Source organism: Lissotriton helveticus, chromosome 6 (assembly GCF_964261635.1).
Source record: "Lissotriton helveticus chromosome 6, aLisHel1.1, whole genome shotgun sequence".
Taxonomy (NCBI): Eukaryota; Metazoa; Chordata; class Amphibia; order Caudata; family Salamandridae; genus Lissotriton; species Lissotriton helveticus.
Genome location: NC_136067.1, coordinates 1,960,672,566 through 1,960,691,463, shown reverse-complemented (window position 1 = coordinate 1,960,691,463; position 18,898 = coordinate 1,960,672,566).

Here is an 18,898-nt window from a genome sequence, read left to right as displayed (position 1 = left end):
CTTCACTTTTGGGCGTTTCTTAGTCATGTCTTACACCTGGTCTATTTGCATATATCTGCTTCTCACCACAGCATTCTCTTATATCTGGCTGTCGCCACTGGGTGCCTATTCTGTACCTGGTGGATCTGTGCCTCTCAGCACTTCTGCTCACAGATTTATCTTGCAATTTGCTGTCACTATTGGCTGCTCTTTCAAAACCAGGTTGTACTATTTTTGGGTGTTATCACTCTGTATGTTGTATAGCTCTATGTTGTGTAGTAGGTTGTACCAGCAGGTTCTGGGCCAAAGATGTGTAGACTTCACAGTAAAGCTATCGTATTCTTCGAATGCTTCACACTGGTTGGAGTTGCACTTTGACTCCACATAAGCCAAGCATCGATTCCGTATTTCAACGGAGGCACACGTGGTATGCATGAGCAGTTTGCTTGGACCAGAGCAAACGCTCTGGGAGAGCACAGGTGATCTTTGGGTTACTTATCCCCTATCTCATCACCCTTGACCCCACCAGGTAGGTCGCTCCCCCTCCGCGCAGCACCGCCTGTATCTCCCTGCTCCAGCTGCCGCTGCTAAGGAAGTTCGATGCCCTCCACCACCCACAGGCTACCACCTGCGCCTCATCCCTGGTGGCCAGTGGTAGGCTGTAGGTAGGTTTGTTCATCCTCCGCTTTATTGCTTTTATTGTATTGCCTGTATTTTCATTGTTGTGTCTATGACTGCTGTTGTCTGTCTTCCCCTGCTGCCTGTATATGGTCCGTGCCCCTTTTTCTTCCCTCTGTTTCCCTCGCTGTCCCCGTGCTCCCTCTGCCCGGTCTTTTCTTCTGTACCCCTCACTGCCCCCGTGTCTCTGCCCAGTTTTCCCTTCTGTTCCCCTTGCTGCCCCTGAGTCTCTGCCCGGTTTTACCTTCTGTTCCCCTCGCTGCCCTCGTGCCTCCCTGCCCGTTCTGCCTTCTTTTCTTATCTGCCCCTGTATTTCTGTGTTCTGTATTTTGCCTCTGTGCCACTCGTTTTTCTGGTATTTCTGTGCCCTATTGCCTTCTGTGCCACTCGTTTTTTCCTCGTTTTTGTGCCCCTTTTTCCTTCTGTTCCACTTGTTTTTTGTGCCCGTCTGCCTTCTGTGCCACTCTATTTTTCCCTTGTTTTTTGTGCCCCTCTGCCCTCTGTTCCACTCGTTTTTTGTGCCCTTCTGCCTTGGCAGTTCGGGCTGGACTGTTCCCATGAGGGACAGGGTCAGACTGATTTGCATATAGCCATGTCTGAACTGGGGTGGCAGAGTGGGCTAAAGAACGGTGATGGATTAAACCCAGATCTTTTGACTGGGTGTGAGTGTTTGATTGATTCAGATGCTCCGTCCATCACCACCCCCTTTTGTACCGCTTTTGGCCGCCATAAGTGTGGCAGGGTATGCTCAGACGTGAGTCCCTTGCTCACTTTGCCACTGGATTCAAGCAAGCCGGGCTGAAGACGGTTGGAATGCCAGAAACCGGTCCTCGGAAGCTTGTTTCCGGTCCAGGGAAGACATGGCTTGGCAGTTTGGGCTGGACTGTTCCCATGAGGCACAGGGTCAGACTGATTTGCATATAGCCATGTCTGAACTGGGGTGGCAGAGTGGGCTAAAGAACGGTGATGGATTAAACCCAGATCTTTTGACTGGGTGTGAGTGTTTGATTGATTCAGATGCTCCGTCCATCACCACCCCCTTTTGTACCACTTTTGGCCGCCATAAGTGTGGCAGGGTATGCTCAGACGTGAGTCCCTTGCTCACTTTGCCACTGGATTCAAGCAAGCCGGGCTGAAAACGGCTGGAATGCCAGAAACCGGTCCTCGGAAGCTTGTTTCCAGTCCAGGGAAGACATGGCTTGGCAGTTCGGGCTGGACTGTTCCCATGAGGCACAGGGTCAGACTGATTTGCATATAGGCATGTCTGAACTGGGGTGGCAGAGTGGGCTAAAGAACGGTGATGGATTAAACCCAGATCTTTTGACTGGGTGTGAGTGTTTGATTGATTCAGATGCTCCTTCCATCACCACCCCCTTTTGTACCGCTTCTGCCTTCTGTGCCACTCGTTTTTCCTTCGTTTTTGTGCCCCTTTTGCCTTCTCTTTCACTAATTTTTTGTGCCCTTCTGCCCTCAGATCCACTCGTTTTTCCCTCGTTTCTGTGCCCCTTTTGCCTTCTGTTCCACTCGTTTTTTGTGCCTTTTTACCTTGTGTGCCACTCGTTTTTCCCTCGATTTTGTGCCCCTTTTTCCTTCTGTTCCACTTGTTTTTTTGTGCCTTTCTGCCCTCTGTGCCACTTGTTTGTTCTTCGTTTTTGTGCCCCTTTTGCCTTCTGTTCCGCTAGTTTTTTGTGCCCTTTTGCCTTCTGTGCCACTCGTTTTTCCTTGTTTTTGTGCCCCTTTTGCCTTCTGGTCCACTTGTTTTTTGTGCCCTTCTGCCCTCTGTTCCACTCGTTTTTTGTACCTTTCTGTCCTCTGTGCCACTCGTTTTTCCCTTGTTTTTGTGCCCCTTCTGCCTCCTCTTTCACTCGTTTTTTGTGCCCTTCTGCCCTCTGTTCCACTCGTTTTTTTGTGCCTTTCTGCCCTCTGAGCCACTCGTTTTTCCCTCGTTTCTGTGCCCCCTTTGCCTTCTGTTCCACTCGTTTTTTGTGCCTTTTGCCTTGTGTGCCACTCGTTTTTCCCTCGATTTTGTGCCCCTTTTTCCTTCTATTACCTTTGGTGTCCCTCGCTGCTGCGTCCCCTGCGGCCCCGCCCCCCTGACGGCCCACTGCCCATTCACTGCCCTTGCCTCCCGCCTCCCAGCTGCTCCTCCCTCCCACTTCCCCATATATGCCGGCTGCTGCGAGACCGCGCCGCTGGTGCACCGAAGGCACACCTAAGGCAAGTCCATCTGCGCCTGTCCGCACCTGGACCGCGCCTAGCACCAGAAACCCTGGACTCCGCACGCTCTCAACGCCGGACGGAGCCACACCTGCTTCAAGGCTGCCCTGAAACGCACAACTGCCCCTTCACCTGCCGGAACTGCAGCTACACCAGCCTCAGAGCCGACGAACCACCCACCAAGAAAGACCCCAACCACCTCCGATGCATACTACTGAACACCTGCTCCGCACATAAGCATGCCGTCGAGCTATGGGACCTGCTCTACACAACATCCCCAGATGTCGCCTTCCTGACAGAGACCTGGTTTAACGACTCTTCCGCACCTGACATCGCCATAGCATCCCAGACGGCTACACGATCACCCGCAGAGACGCAAGGAGGAATTGCCATCGTCCACAAAAACAGCATCAGGGTCTCAACTAGCACCAACGACGCTCTTAGCACCGTCGAACACATGCATTTCCAGATCCACACAGACCCTAACTCCACCCTCAGAGGCACCCTCGTCTACCGACCCCCCGCCCCCGCCCCCAGTTCAGTGACTCCATCGCCGACTTGATCAGCATGCACGCCCTGACCTCCACCGACTACATCCTCCTCGGAGACCTGAACTTCCACCTTGAGAACAACAATGACAACAACTCCACAACCCTGATCGATAACCTCGCCAACCTCGGATTGAAGCAACTCATCACAACGCCCACCCACTCCGCCGGCCACACGCTCGACCTGTCTTCTCCTCAAGCCCGCACGTCTCCGTCAGCCACACCACGAACTCCTCTGGACCGACCACCGCTGCATCCACTTCGCCTTCCAGAAGCCCACCACACACCACCGTACCCAACAGATCCCCTGCCGCTGCTGGAGCAAAATCACCGAAGACCAACTAAACGCAAACCTCGATCTCAGACCACGCACCGAACCCTCCAACACCGACGACGCTGCCCACCGCCTTAGACTCTGGATAGAGGACTGCGCCAAAGCCCTCGCCCCGCTGAAGAAACCCCCCCACAGAGAAACCAGCAAGAGGGCCAGCTCTTTCACCCCAGAACTCCTGGCCTCCAAGCAGGAAACTAGAGAAGATATGGCACAGTGAACAAACTCCGGACAGCCACGCAGCACACAATGATGCTATCTGCAACCACCACCACCTCATCAGGGTGGCCAAGAGGACCTCCTTCAAAGACCACCTTGACAACAACGCACACAATAGCAAGGAGCTCTTCAACATCGTGAAGGAACTCTCCAACCCCAGCTCCAACACCACCGACATCCCGCCGTCGCAAGCCCTGTGCGACTCCCTCGCCACCTTCTTCCACCGCAAGATAACAGACATCCAAGACTGCTTCAACACCCAGACACCCCCAACAAACAGCAACACAACAGACCCTCTGCACACCATCAACCACGACCCACTGCTAGCCTGGCCCAGCATGAGCATCGATGACACCATCAAGACCATGCGCACAATCCACTCCGGCTCTCCGTCAGACCCATTCCTGCACCACATCTTCAACAGTGCAGGCTGCTCCATTGCAACCCACCTGCGCAACATCATCAATCTCTCCCTCGAGACCGCGACCTTCCCAGAGATCTGGAAACACGCCGAGATCAACGCCCTACTCAAAAAACCTAAGGCAGACCCAAGAGACCTCAAGAACTTCCGGCCCATCTTCTGCTCCTCTTCCCGGCAAAGGTCATCAAGAAAACCGTCAACAGACAGCTAACCCGATACCTCGTAGAAAACAGAATCCTGGACCCTTCCCAGTAAGGGTTCCGCAGCAACCACAGCACCAAGACTGCCCTCATCGCCGCCTCCGATGACATCAGGACCCTACTCGACAACGGCGAGACTGCAGCACTCATCCTCCTAGACCTCTCTGCCGCCTTCAACACCGTCTGCCACCGCACACTATGCGAATGCCTCCATGCTGCAGGGATCCAAGACAAGGCTGCATTAACTGAAAGATAACTGCAATTGTGTTGCCTATATGGTAGTAAAATATAGCAATATAAGGTGATTAGAGGAATTCTAACTTTTGGGCCCGGTGCCACTGCACCTACTGCACCATTCAAATCATCACCCTGAGGTCTGCAGGATAACTGCACTTGTGACTTCCTGTTTAGTAGTAACATATAGCAATATTAGGTGTTTAGTTCGGATGCCTAGAGCTTTTGGTCCTGCTGCTACTGCACCTGCTGCACCATTCAATTCAATTCAAAATCTTTATTTCGGCATATATGCCATAAAAGAAAAACAGTGCACACATTACTTGCATTACATCAAATAAAGCAACATATCTCTACATAAAAACATTGATACATAAAAACATTGATAAAAAGTACAATCATTAATAAAAGTACAATCCATGTTGAAAGACAAGTAGTGGGGGAACAATACATTCATATGTCGTGGGATGGACCACCACATCGGATCAACAATTCAGATCAATTACAGTTGATGCCCCTTCTTTTTCCTTTGGTAAAAAATAGAAAGTAGAAATCTACTGACACTAAATATTATCTGTTGGGACGTATTAGTAGTTAGGATTCTCAGAGCCTGTGAGCATGACCTCAAGCCTAATAGTAGGCATATTGGTTTGATCCATCTCTTCCTTGCCTGAACATACGAGGGGCAGAAGAAAAGGATGTGCTGTTCATTTTCAGTCTGTTCATGTTCACACATAGGACAAATTTCATCCATTACTTGGGACGATATATCACGACTCCTAGCCCAACGTGCCAATGTTGTTTTAATTAAAAGGTTTCCATACCTAAATTTTAAAAATAATGTTTTGGCAAGTGGGGGCTCTATTTCATCCATGAAAATTTCATAAAGGGGTTCGTCCTTAAAACTTGAGAATTTTTAGATTATGGTCCCGCTAGTTGAATTACTTATAGTTCTGTTCCCTATAAAGGTCCAGAATGCCCTTTTTAAAATTTGTTTGGGATTATCTGGTAGTTGCTCGGGATTCTCCCAGAAATGTTTTAATCCTATACAACTCAACCAGGTCTTAACATGCCTTAGCCATGGGGTAGCACTTTGGTTGTCAAGCGCAATAATTTCTTTTAACCCGTCTCTGTAGTCTTGGAGTTCGGGGACGTGCCATAGTCTAACCCATAGCATTAGGGGTCGAATCAGAACATGATGGTCTGTTCTTTTAAAGTTCAGGTCCAGTTCCAAGGGTACAAGTGGAGTACCTCTTGGGACCCTCACCAGACTTCGCATAAAGTTATTATCTGATGCTCTAAAAATATCTTTGGCTCCGGGGCCCCATATTTCCGCTCCGTAAAGGACTGATGACTGGACCTTAAATTTAAATAGTTCCATCACTGGGGACACTGCTTTACTAGTACTTTGACTGTGTTCCCTGAGGATTGGTCTAACATTCTGAGCAAAGATTAGTTTACTTTTGTCCATTTGCGCTTTCCAATTGAACTTGGAGTCTAGTGTCACCCCTAAATAAGAAAAATGGGGAACTGATTCCAACTTTGCTCCTTTTAGTGTTAAACAACCTTTGTCCCGTTTTATAGGATTTAGGGACATACATTTAGTTTTCATTCCATTAATCTCCAACCCCTTTAAACTACAATATTCGTTAAAAGTGTCCAATAGTGACTGTAATCCATTTTTCGTTTGGGATATCAAAATTGTGTCGTCAGCAAATAGTAAGGAAGTTACCTTTTCGCCATTAAGCTTTGGTGAGTCGTTTTTACAACCTTCTAAAAAAGAGGGGATGTCATTTACAAACAGGGAAAAAAGCGTGGGAGCCAGGACGCAGCCCTGACGGACTCCACGTTCAATGGGTATTTTTTGAGTTAACTCACCATTTGGGCCCCATCTAATTCTCGCAAAATTCCCTTCATGCAACTCTTTAATCTGAATAACGAGGTTGTTTGGCATGCCCGCTGCACTCAAGGTTTTCCATAAAAGATTTCGGGGCACCAGATCAAATGCTGCCCTTAAATCAACAAAGGCAACATATAAGTGGCACCTTTTGATCTCTACGTACTTCCAATAGAGGCAGCAAAATCTAAAGATTTGGTCTATTGTGCTGACTTTTGATCTGAATCCAGCTTGGAATTTGGTTAAAATTTTATTTCCATCCAGCCAATCACTCACACGTAATAAAATGTGTCGTGAATAAATTTTCTGTAGGATGTCCATTAAACTTATTGGCCGATAGTTACAAGGGTCCATCCTATCACCTTTTTTAAAAATTAAAACAATTTCCGCTCCCTTCCAACTTTCTGGAAATTCTAAAGAGCAAGATAATGTATTGCACAAATAGTTAATATAAGGTGCCCATATTTCTAGATCGTGCTTGTATAAGTCCCCCGGGATCTTATCCAGACCAGGGGCTTTCCCTGATTTGATTTGGGTTATTGCCAGCTCTGTTTCCCCTAAAGTAAAAACCAAAGGGTCTGTTCGGTAATCGTGGTTCTCCACAGTCGTGTCCATATGTGAATCATCATATTTTTTGTATAGATTCGTAAAGTGAGTAACCCATGTTTTCTCGTCCAAAAAAACATCTTTTACCACCATTCAAATCATGACCCTATTGCCAGCTAGATAAATGCAGTTGTGACTGTCTTGTTTAGTAGTCAAATTTAGCAATATTCTCGGTTTAGTCGGGTCCCCAGAGCATTTTGCCCCAGTGCCACTGCACCTGCTGCACCCTTCAAATAAAGTCCCTTTTAACTGCAAGGTAACTGCAATTGTGACTGCCTGTTTAGTAGTCAAATATAGTAATATTATGTGTTTAATGGAGTTCTGACAACTTTTAGGCCTGGTGCTACTGCCCCTGCTGCACCATTCAAATCATGTCCCTGTTGTCTGCAAGGTAACTGCACTTGTGACTGCCTGTTTAGTAGTAAAATATAGCATAGCTCTTGTATATTAACATTATTTTTAATGTGCAATGTTTATTACAACATTTAGGATTTGATCATAATGACAAAATAGATTAAGTTGAAAAAAAGCCTACCTAAGTGCCAAGAAAGGAACTGAGTCATGAATAGGTAATGCCACAAACGTTCTAAGGCTAAAGCATCTGCTTTACACCACTAAGTACCTCATTAGGATTTTGAAAAGCCTCCCGACCGACTCAGGTTTGGGGAGTCTGACCGACCGATTACAATGTTTCCGAACATCGTTTTGTCGGACTCCCATTGTTCCGACCGACAACACAGGCTCCCGTTGAAGAAAGGGGTAGTTGCGGACAACCTTGCACCCTGTGGCGGGCACTCCATGGTGCCTGCCACACTGTGCATGGTTGGAAAGAAGGGACACATGGGTACCCCCACAGGCTCCAACCCGAGGCCTCCGGGTGCAGGGAGGCTTGCTACAGGCCGTTTCCAACTGCTGATTCGTGTCGCACAGACCAATTAGGAAAGGCTGTCGGAATCTGACATTGTAATCAGTCGGTCCGAAACGCGCCCATTGAGCTGTATGATTCGGCTCAGCCGGTCAGAACCGATTCTGAATGACCGACTGGTTACATTCTATTGTAAACCGTCGGTCAGAAATGTTTCCGAGCCAGTTGGAACCATGGGTTCCAAAACGGGTTAGGAAAATGCGAATACCATTCTGAGCCTAGACTCTCAGAGCTGCACCCAACAAGACATTGGATTAATCTAAGAAAGTGGTGCTCAAATCAGGGGAAAACAGCCACCCAGCACCCACTATATGTCTACATTTCTAGACATGATCTATTTTGTTCAAACAATAATCAGTAAAACAAAATATTGATTCTGCATCTCCCAAAGCTTTAGAGTTACTTGTATTCATTAAGAGCACTTCAAATATGTTGTTTGTTTAAAACAATGGTGATGGATTGGACCCAGATATGTGACTGGGTGTGAGTGTCTGAAAAGTTTCAGCGCTCCATCCATCATCTCCTTGTGTTTGCTTTGTTTGCCCTAAGTTGGCAGGGTATGCCCAGATGTGGGTTTCTTGCTCACTTTGCCATGGGATTCAAGCTAGCCTGGCTTAAAAGGGGTGTTAACCCGAAACCGGTCCAAGGAAGCTTGTTTCTGGTTCATGAAAGAACTGGCTTGGCAGTTTGGGGGACTGTTCCCATGAGGCACATGGTCAAGACTGATTTGCATATAGCTGGGTCTGAACTGAGGTGGCCAAAGTGACCCAAAGAACGATGATGGATTCAGCCCAAATCTGTGACGGAGGGTGAGAGTCTGAAAAGTTTATGCGCTCCATCCATCATCTGCTTGTCTTGGTGTGTTCAAAAGATTTCCTTTATTGATGAAAGATAAAAAAATTCACATCAGTGTAGCCAATGCGTTTCTTCTCTTTTCACAAGACTTTTTCACGGTTTATTTTTTTTTAGATGTATTTTTTGGCTAAACACCCGTTTTTGTCGATTTTAGGTATCTTAATTTAACAACAGGAAATTTCAGCGAACAAATGTTAATATCCTGCATGGACCATGCCTTCCGTTAATCCGATTCAGTATGCGGTGTATGTCCACCACCTCCGTGTTTAGAGTCTAAAGTTTGTCAGCAAGCAACCTGCCCCCAAGTTTAACTTTGCTCCGTCTGGCTGTGTAGTTTTCTGGGATGGCTGATGTTAACTATGTGCAAGACGATGGTGTGTACTACCCAGATCCCTTATTGGATTGTGTGTTGTATTATTCTACCTTCATTAATTCATTAGGTGAAATTATGCTTTGGTTTAACATCTATTCTGCCTTTAATATGATTATTGTGGCTTATGCATTTTGTTGTCAATGGTTTATTGTGTATAATGTGGGTCATTTGACTGAAAAAATTATCTTTTGGCTACCTTTCGAGTCATACAGGTATTCAATGATTTGTCAATCAAAACTAAAACAAACAGATGACATGCAAGTGTACATTGAATGACTATATGTGAAAAAAACGAGACCTGTTCATAATGTCAGGAGGAGGCAATATATTTTGATGCTTATATTATCCGAAGGCACTTATTATGAGCACACCCCAAAATGTATGCCAACTGACTCTGTTTAGTATGTTCATTAACAACATCACACATGTTATGTTAGCTTTAAATTATCCTGCAGGGCAACAACATGAATGAATTGCCCCTCACCGTCATTCTGTATTCTTACCCCTGGTGGAGGAGGCATATCTTGGGTGTTGGGCCATTATGTCATGTTAGTGCTCTCTAGAAGGTGAATTATTGACATTAGAACATGCACTCCAATGACTGATACATCAATATGCTCCTAGTTACTAAGGCTCCATTATGATTTGGGCAGATTGGTTTCCCATCAAGGGGTATGGTAGTGACACTAAATCAGTAAAATAAAGTGTACACAGAAATAGGCACAGAAACAAGAACAACGCGCAGATTTTAAACCCTGGAATGTGGTTTCCGGTTTCCAGCATGTTATTTCCCATTCTGAGGCTGATAATTCTGAATAGCCAGTAATTGGAGTGGCGATACAATCTGGAATCTGTGTCTCCAGGCCCCATATTTCAACATCTAGTTAACAAACCAGCCATAAAACCACAAGACTCCATCATAGCTTACAGTATATATATATAGCTGTTTATTCTACCTAGAACAGTCCATGCTCCTGCAGTGAACTTAACCAGTCAGAACAAAAAACACATGAAGAGAAAGCTATTTGCCAAAATAAAGAGGATGCACATTGTTCACTCTCAAACAGTCCAGCAGGTGACTTTTAAACAAAACAAAACCAAAGGGGTGTTGAACATTGCAAGCACTCACCCCCAGTCAACTGATCTGGGTTTAATCCCAGAAACCGGTCCCAGGATGTTTGTTTCCGGTCCAGGGAAGACATGGCTTCACAGTTCAGGCTGGACTGTTCCCATGAGGCACAGGGTCAGACTGATTTGGATATGGCCATGTCTGAACTGGGGTGGCAGAGTGAGCTAAAGAATGGTGATGGATTAAACCCAGATCAGTTGACTGGGGGTGAGTGTCTGATTTGCTCAAACGCTCTGTCCATCATCCCCTTTTGTATTGCTTTGTTCACCCTAAGCTGGCAGGCTATGCTCAGACGTGAGTCCCTTGCTTACTTTGCCACTGGATTCAAGATAGCCTGGCTGATGAGGGTTTTGAACCCGAAACTGGTCCCAGGATGCTTGTTTCCGGTCCAGGGAAGACATGGCTTCACAGTTCAGGCTGGACTGTTCCCATAAGGCACAGGGTCAGACTGATTTGCATATGGCCATGTCTGAACTGGGGTGGCGGAGTGAGCTAAAGGATGATGATGGATTAAACCCAGATCAGTTGACTGGGAGTCAGTGCTTGCAATGTTCAACACTCCATCCATCATCCCCTTTGTTTTTGACTTTTAAACAAAACCCGTGGAATGTTGAAATTTGCTGCTAAACAATGTTTTTTTTTTTTGCTAAGGTAACAATTGGCAAAGAAGTTGAATGATGCAATCACTCTGTGGCTTTCATATGAAAAGCTTACAAGAATCACCCAATCCCACCTTTTAATCATATCTTTATCCTAGTGAATAATCATATATTTGTAACTGCTACTTTCCACATTGGCCGTAAAAAATACAACAGTAAGAACAGGACAATAATGTATGCTGCTATCACAAAATCAATACCTTTGAAAAATTAACCTAACCTTTGAACTAATAGTAAAGAATAAAGTGAGAATATCTCTCACTAACCATATTTATAAATAATTATAAAAACAAAATTAGCAGCATAATTTAATTAATAAAAACCTAGCTTAGAACATCCATGCATTCAGTTGTGCACTCCAAGGACTAACCATGTTCATACAGACCCCCACCCCAATACATTGTTTCCTTAACAATCTTGAACACCCAAAGCTTAAATTGGCAAAATATATGTATGTGGTGCAGAATGAACCCCCAATATTAAAATTGTCTCAACAATTACATGAAAATTAGTCTTTGCAAGAATGTAATTACATGTGTGTGAAAGAGCTTTTATAAAAAGAGGAGATCAGGCAGAAATTGTAGCTGCCGAATATTCCCCAAAAATAATTTGAAATCTTTTTCTAGAGGACCACAAAGGGAGGTGAAGGGAAGGATGGAGGAGAGGGTGGGGTGAAGTCCACTTGGGGCTAGCAACAGAGGATCTTAATGGGGGAGATGTGGAAGAAGCAAAAAAAAAAGAAACTGTCTGAGAAGTAAAAGATGAGCTGGGAAAGGCAGAGGGGGAGCAACATTGAGAGTGCAGGGGGTGGCATTTAGGCCGGAAGCATCAACTGTTGCAACTGAGGATGTAGTTAAGGTGGATACAACATGGATATGGAAGATGATTAGGAATTTGTTTCCTCAACCTAGGACAATTGTGATGATGCCATCTCGTGGAAAAGGGCATTACTTTTACGTTGATTTGAACAACTTTGGGCATTTGATTCAGATTGATTTTGATTCTGGACTTTTATCTATCTGTTTATTACATTTTATATATTACCATTTCTTAATATGTCTACATCATTTGAATGATTTCAATCATAGTAACATTAACTGTCGGATCGCTAACACAATATTAACAATATTGTGTCAAAAATATCATGAGAAAATGTTGTTCACAAAAATATCGATTTCCTAATCTTATAATGGTAAGTGCAAAAATATAAAAACATCTTTCCACACTAGTATCATTAAAAAAATACACAATTATTGTTTCATAATATATTTATATAGTTTAAAGTAGTAAATCTTAAATATGTTAATATAGACCATTAATATAATGTAAATTAAATACATCTCACTAATATTTATTGCTATATATAATATATGCTTATATAAACACAGATACAAATATATGTGTGCATGTGTGTATATATATATATATACAAATATATATTACCTACTGGCGGTCGCCAGTAGGTATATATAGTTAGGATTTTTTCTCTATGGGATTTTTGAAAATTCTATGTCTAATAACTTTGGCGTTTGTGGACGGAATTGGCTGAAATTTTCAGGAAAATGGCACATTTTGTTTCTGAGCAGCCCTTGAAAATTTGGGGGGGGTTCGTCAAGGGGGGGCCGAGAAAAAAGGGGGGTCCCAAAACGTGTTTTTAACATTGAGTTTTCCATAGGGCGGTTGGCCTCACTTTTAGCCCGAACGGCTGAATGGATTTGCATGAAACTTGGCAAAATTGTAGGGACTGGTAGCCCGATGTGCCTTTTGTAGGTCTCAATATATGTGCTACAGTGGATTTTGAGAAATTAACGTTTAAAAAAAGATATATATCTGTAACACGGGACCGGGCAGCGCTCCAGGACGCGTACTTTTCGCGCAACGGAGCTTTGTGAAGCGAAGCTGATTGGTTCTCCGGCGTCTGTCAACATTCCAAACAGTCCGTAGCGGCCGCCATCTTGTCTCTCGGTAGGATCGAGAGACAAGAGGAGGCGAAAGCGAAGGGGCAAATGACCATAAGGGGGAATAGTAGATCCTCGCTGACCCCCTAGGTTTGATGTGGAGGTTTTAAAAGGGCCCCGCGGGGCAAAAAAAAATAAAAATAATAATAATCGAACGGCTGAATGGATTTGCACGAAACTTGGTAAAATATTAGGGACTGGTAGCCCGATGTGCCTTTGCTAGGTCTCAATATATGTGCTCCAGTGGATTTTGAGAAATTAACGTTCAAAAAAAGATATATATCTGTAACAGCGCTCCGCTTCGCGTAACGGAGGTTTGCGACGCTGATTAGTCATTCTGTCACTGGGCTATAGTTGGGCTACATCTGGCTGATATTTGGGCTACATTTGTTTTTTTTCGTCTCTGGCGGCCATCTTTGGGCTACATTGGGCTACATTGGGCTTCATTGGGCTTCATTGGGCTACATTGGGCTACATTTGGGTTCCAACATATATATAGGCCAATGTAGCCCAATATATATTTTTCAAAGTTAATTTTCGTAAAAACCACTGGAGCATATATCTTGAGACATAGCAAAGGCACATCGGGCTACCAGTCCCTACAATTTTGCCAAGTTTCGTGCAAATCCATTCAGCCGTTCGAGCTAAAAGTGAGTCCAACCGCCCTATGGAAATGAAGGAAATGAATGGGTAATTTGTAATTAGCAAATAGCTCATCGCAAACTAGGAATGGTAAAGAATCGCTATTTATTCCTTAAAGTTCGCTATTTAGGAAATGCAAAAAACTTTGATGATACATATGGCGGTTCATCTCTAACAAGATAAGAAGCATAGGGATAGATTTATGATGACTGGCGCATCACCAGGGATGTGTTAGTCATTCTGTGCCGCTGTTCCGTCACCTATGGTGTGCTGCATTTACAATGCGGCGCATCATGGGGCAAAAACAGCACAGATGCGTGATGTATCTGTGCCGTAAAGGTGGCGCATTGCTGGAGTTGTATCGCAAGTGTGATGAAGCTCCAGCAAGGGTCGGGGGTGCCCCTGTCGCAGGGTTTCTGTTCTCACACAGAACTGTGGACAGAGGATTGGAACCTCGGCGAATTAGGGTGTCCCAAAACTCACCTTAGTAATCAAAAACCCCTTAGCAAGCTAGGTACAGTGTCACATTGGATATAACAAACTCTCAATGTTTAGACAATCCAGAATATGAACTTATAGTACCTCAGGATACGTGGAACTCATGAACAGTCGGTCGTTATATATTTCTTAGAAACCAGAACATGGAGTTAAGAAGAACACATGTGTATTTGAAATGTTTATTTACTAATGCCGTCTTCTCAGGCGTAGTATCTTAGATAATACAAGTACACATATTATCAGTAGCAAAATTACCAGCATAGTTACTAGTACATAAAAAGCGAATGGTGACAGTATGTTAACATGCTGTAAATGAATAAGAGTTAGCAACACTTATAAGCAGCCGCGGGCCGTGGAGGGAGTTACGGTGGGGCAGGGAGGCGGGGAGGGGGAGGGGCAGGGTGGAGAGGGCTCCACCCTGCTTCTCCCCCTCCCCGCCTCCCTGCCTCACCGTAACTCCCTCCACGGCCCGCGGCTGCTTATATCTCACCCTCCCTAATACACATATTATATTATTTGCTAAGAAGGTCTCTTTGTGTTGGTTTAGGGCGTGCCCATACTTTAGTGTCTTAGATTTGAAGGAATCACATCAGCATACACCAGCTCTCTCTTCATGTGAACCGCATCAAGTGTTGTGTATGTGTGTTCGGCAAAGCAATATAAAACCCGCCTCATGCCCAGAATTGGCAGAAGTTGCACTTATGTTATGAGTATGAAGTCGTGGAGATCAGACCTCATAACAATTCTGTATCGTGTTGTTCTTGAAACTTTAGCACTCGCTGTACAGATATAGTTTAACAAGCAAAGCAGATAGTAGAGCAATAACATATTATTCTCATGTAAACCACGATGAACTACTAGGTTGAAAGCTAAAGCAACAACTAAGTGTCGTGTGCAGAAGTTGCAAAAAAGGAAAAATGGCGTTTAAACCGGTAATGAGCCCATGCTAACTTAACACGGTGTAAAGATATCCAGGACGTAGATGACACCTCCCCATGATCCGGAAACGAACTGAATAAGATAATAGAAGTGCCATCTCATGAGAGCAGATTGCAAGTTTATATGTGGACGGTCCGCAAGGTAAAGCATTAAAAACTAGGAAAATTTAATGCTAAAGAAAAATAAAACAGCCAAGTACTTTATCGAGTCTTAAGCCAATCGGCAAGGTAAATAATAAAAACTTGACAAATAAGTCAATGAATTGTCAATGAAATGCTAGTACTCAGCATATCAAACATGAAAAAGGTCTATGACATAACTGTGTATGCAAAATAAGCTGCAACAGCCTCCAATAGGAAGTCACCGTCTTCATCCGAAAACAGTTCAGCCATCCAATTTAAAAGCGGAAAAGAACATACGTGCTCTCCCAGCACCGGATCCTCTATCACCATCAGAGGACAGCTCGGTGGGTTTTCAAGAAAGCTCTGTTCCAAGAAAGACTGTGTTGCCGCCAGTAAATTCCAGGGACCAATTAGTCCATGCATCAATGCCACAGCCATAATCCTTTCGCCAGGACAAACCAACTCGTGAGTAATGATAGGAGTCATCAGCTGGTTAAAGTCGACGTCAGGAGAAACCGGTCCGCAGAGACACAAATCAATGGCCCAATCGAAATCACAGGTCAGGCAGTGAAATACAGGCTGGACACAGGTGAAGTAGGAGAATCGAAAAGATAATCCATATGCCGTGCTTAATATCGCCAACGGCATTGTGCCATAATATTCTAGCATGCGATTGCGGAACAGTGTCAGCAGCTGCAGGGCGGGAGGTTGCATAGGAGGGACATCCATATTTAAAAATGTAAAAAAGCACAAGAGCGTCCGCTGGTAATGCAAGTAAAAATGGCAATCCACGAAGCAGAGTGGAAAAAATACAATGAAAGAAAGCAGGGATGACTCCAAAGATTTTCTCAAATGAAGTCACGAGACCACTGGTAACAACTTTAAAAAAGTGCGCCAGGGCCTTTGTGGAGGATGCGTTAGAGATAGTCCGAACCATCTTGCTGAAATGGAAAGGCAAATCTGAATTGAAAAGGGTCTGCACCTCTGTATGGGTGTTCGCTATGTGAAGCACGAAAGTTTCACGGGCCGAACTCAAGGCCACCTCTCTCTGAGACAAAAGAGCTCTTATTCTTGCCATGCCGTTGAAATCTGCTCCCAAGGTTGGTATTTGTGGCGAGATTGAAAACTCCCTATGTTCATGTGTGGGAGGAAATAGAACATTTCTGCAGCAAATAACCCGTTCACTTACTGTTACGATAAAAGGAATACTTTTAATTAACCCAGAACAATCTTCATTATTGAGCATCAAATAACTACCATTTTCCAACAACTTGAACGTGGGGATGATAGCAGGAACTGGCGTGCCTTGCAACACGCAAGCCATATTTGGTCGGTGTTTGTTGCATGAACCGTGTAACTGTATGTGCCTACACATTAGTGAATGATCTGGCGTCTCAGTGCATTCCTCTCCATTCAGATAAACTTCTTGATCATCTTTGAAACATCTGTATGTGTATGGAAGCGACCAGACCTCATGAAGAAAAGCACTACCTAAAGGTTTATAACGACCTATTGGTATATATTTCATACAATTTGAAAACTTATATAAAGCAAAAGGCAGCGTTATTAAACCGTGGATAAGGCACGTTGCCAAAAAACCCGCAATCCTCTGCTGATGATGTCACTGAGCATGTCATGAATGATGTAATATGTGACATCATCAGCAGTGGATTACGGGTAATAGTATCTCTAGTTTACTCCCCTATAGCTGTCTTTCTTTTAACATAAGTGTCTGTTTCCTTCCCTTATACTTACTGTTTTTGGTTCGCTTCCGGTTCGCGTACCGGCGAGCGAACTGGGAAGCGAACTAAGAGAAATAGAGGTTGGCACAGTTCCAAATATTGTACCAATTTTTTAATAACGGGGAGGTAGTTCTGAAAAGAACTTTTTTTTTTATTGTTTTTGTTGTTTTATTTTTTTTTATTATTTTTCGGAACATTTTTTTACTTTTTTTTAATTTTTCTGAACAGTTTTATATTTTTTTGGGTTTTTCTTGGAGGGGGCAATGAAAACGATTCATTGTAAAGGGCTCAACAGGAGCAACAAAACAAAAAAATAAGTATTTATTATTTTGGGCGTTTCGTACAAACTTGTATATGATAGTCAATAGCTCTGTTGATCAGAGTGATGCTTCTTTCTCCGTAGGAAATGAATCCATCGCAAAATACGCAGATGTGTTTTACTTCACCAAATTTCATTTGTATATTTGGCACCATCTCCCTGCCCTCTGGTCCCGTTACTTCCGGTACAACAGATCTTCTGGCCATAATAGGGAGATTATCTAGGTCGTTCCGAAACTGTGCAGCACTGTAGTTGTTAGGATGCCACCTAGTCATATGGCGATGCATTGTGTAGTTTCCGAAACTGTATTTTTTCTCGGTTCCTCTGGACAGTCTATCTTGACATATAAGGCAAGTTACGTATCTTGCATTTACTTTTTTCTGACCTTTGGGAATTTTAAAAAATTGCCAAATGAAGTTTTCTTTCCGGTGAGACGTCCTGGGCTGCTCAGGCAAAAACTGCCTCTCTTCGTGCTCGTCGTCCTGTTCCTCTTCTTCCTCTTCTTGTTGAATTATAACTTGAGCAGGTGGTCCACTCTTCCTTGGATGTGGTGGAGGTGGTGGGGAAGCACCAGCTGAAGCTACTAAAGAAGCCATTGCTCAGTGATCACAAAGGGTCTTTCTCTCACAATGATGAAAGTCAGAGTGAGGAAAGAAGGAGGGATTTTCATCATTTGGGAAAAACAAGAGTTCTCAACCAATGAAAAGTGTTCATTTTAGATTATATGACCTAGTCTTACATCATTAGGAAACCAAAAGTGAAATGAACCAATGAAAAGTGTTATTACCAAGTCACATGACCTGCTGTGTTTACGTTAAGCGCTTTGCAGGGCCTCCCGGTTTGCTTCCAGAAACCTGCGCTTTGCGACTCGCTTCGCGTACCAGTTCGCTAACGTAGCACGTCATATGACGTATCACGCGACAACGCGAAACGTCATGCGGACGGGAGGCGTCACGATGTTGTTTTCTAACGCGGCAGTTGCGGTAAAGAAACGTTTACCGGCTCGCGGTCTATTTCGCGGCATCAAGGTCAGCTAACGGGAAGCTTCCCGATTCGCGAAGCGGGAACGAAGAAAAAAAAATATTAAAAAAAAAAATTATTCATAAACATATAAAATATATTTTTGGATTTAAAGAAGAATACATTTTACAGCTACAGATATTAGCTGTTAAAAAAACCAATGAAATTCACTGAAAAAACCATAGGTTATAGACCATATATAGTTAGGAATTAGCATTTACAAAACCTTGAAAATTCACTGAAAAAACCATAGGTTATAGACCATATATAGTTAGGAATTAGCATTTACAAAACCTTATTTTACTCACACAAAACCATTGAAATTCCATATATAGTTAGTTGCACTAACTATATATCGCGCACCCGCAATCCACTGCTGATGATGTC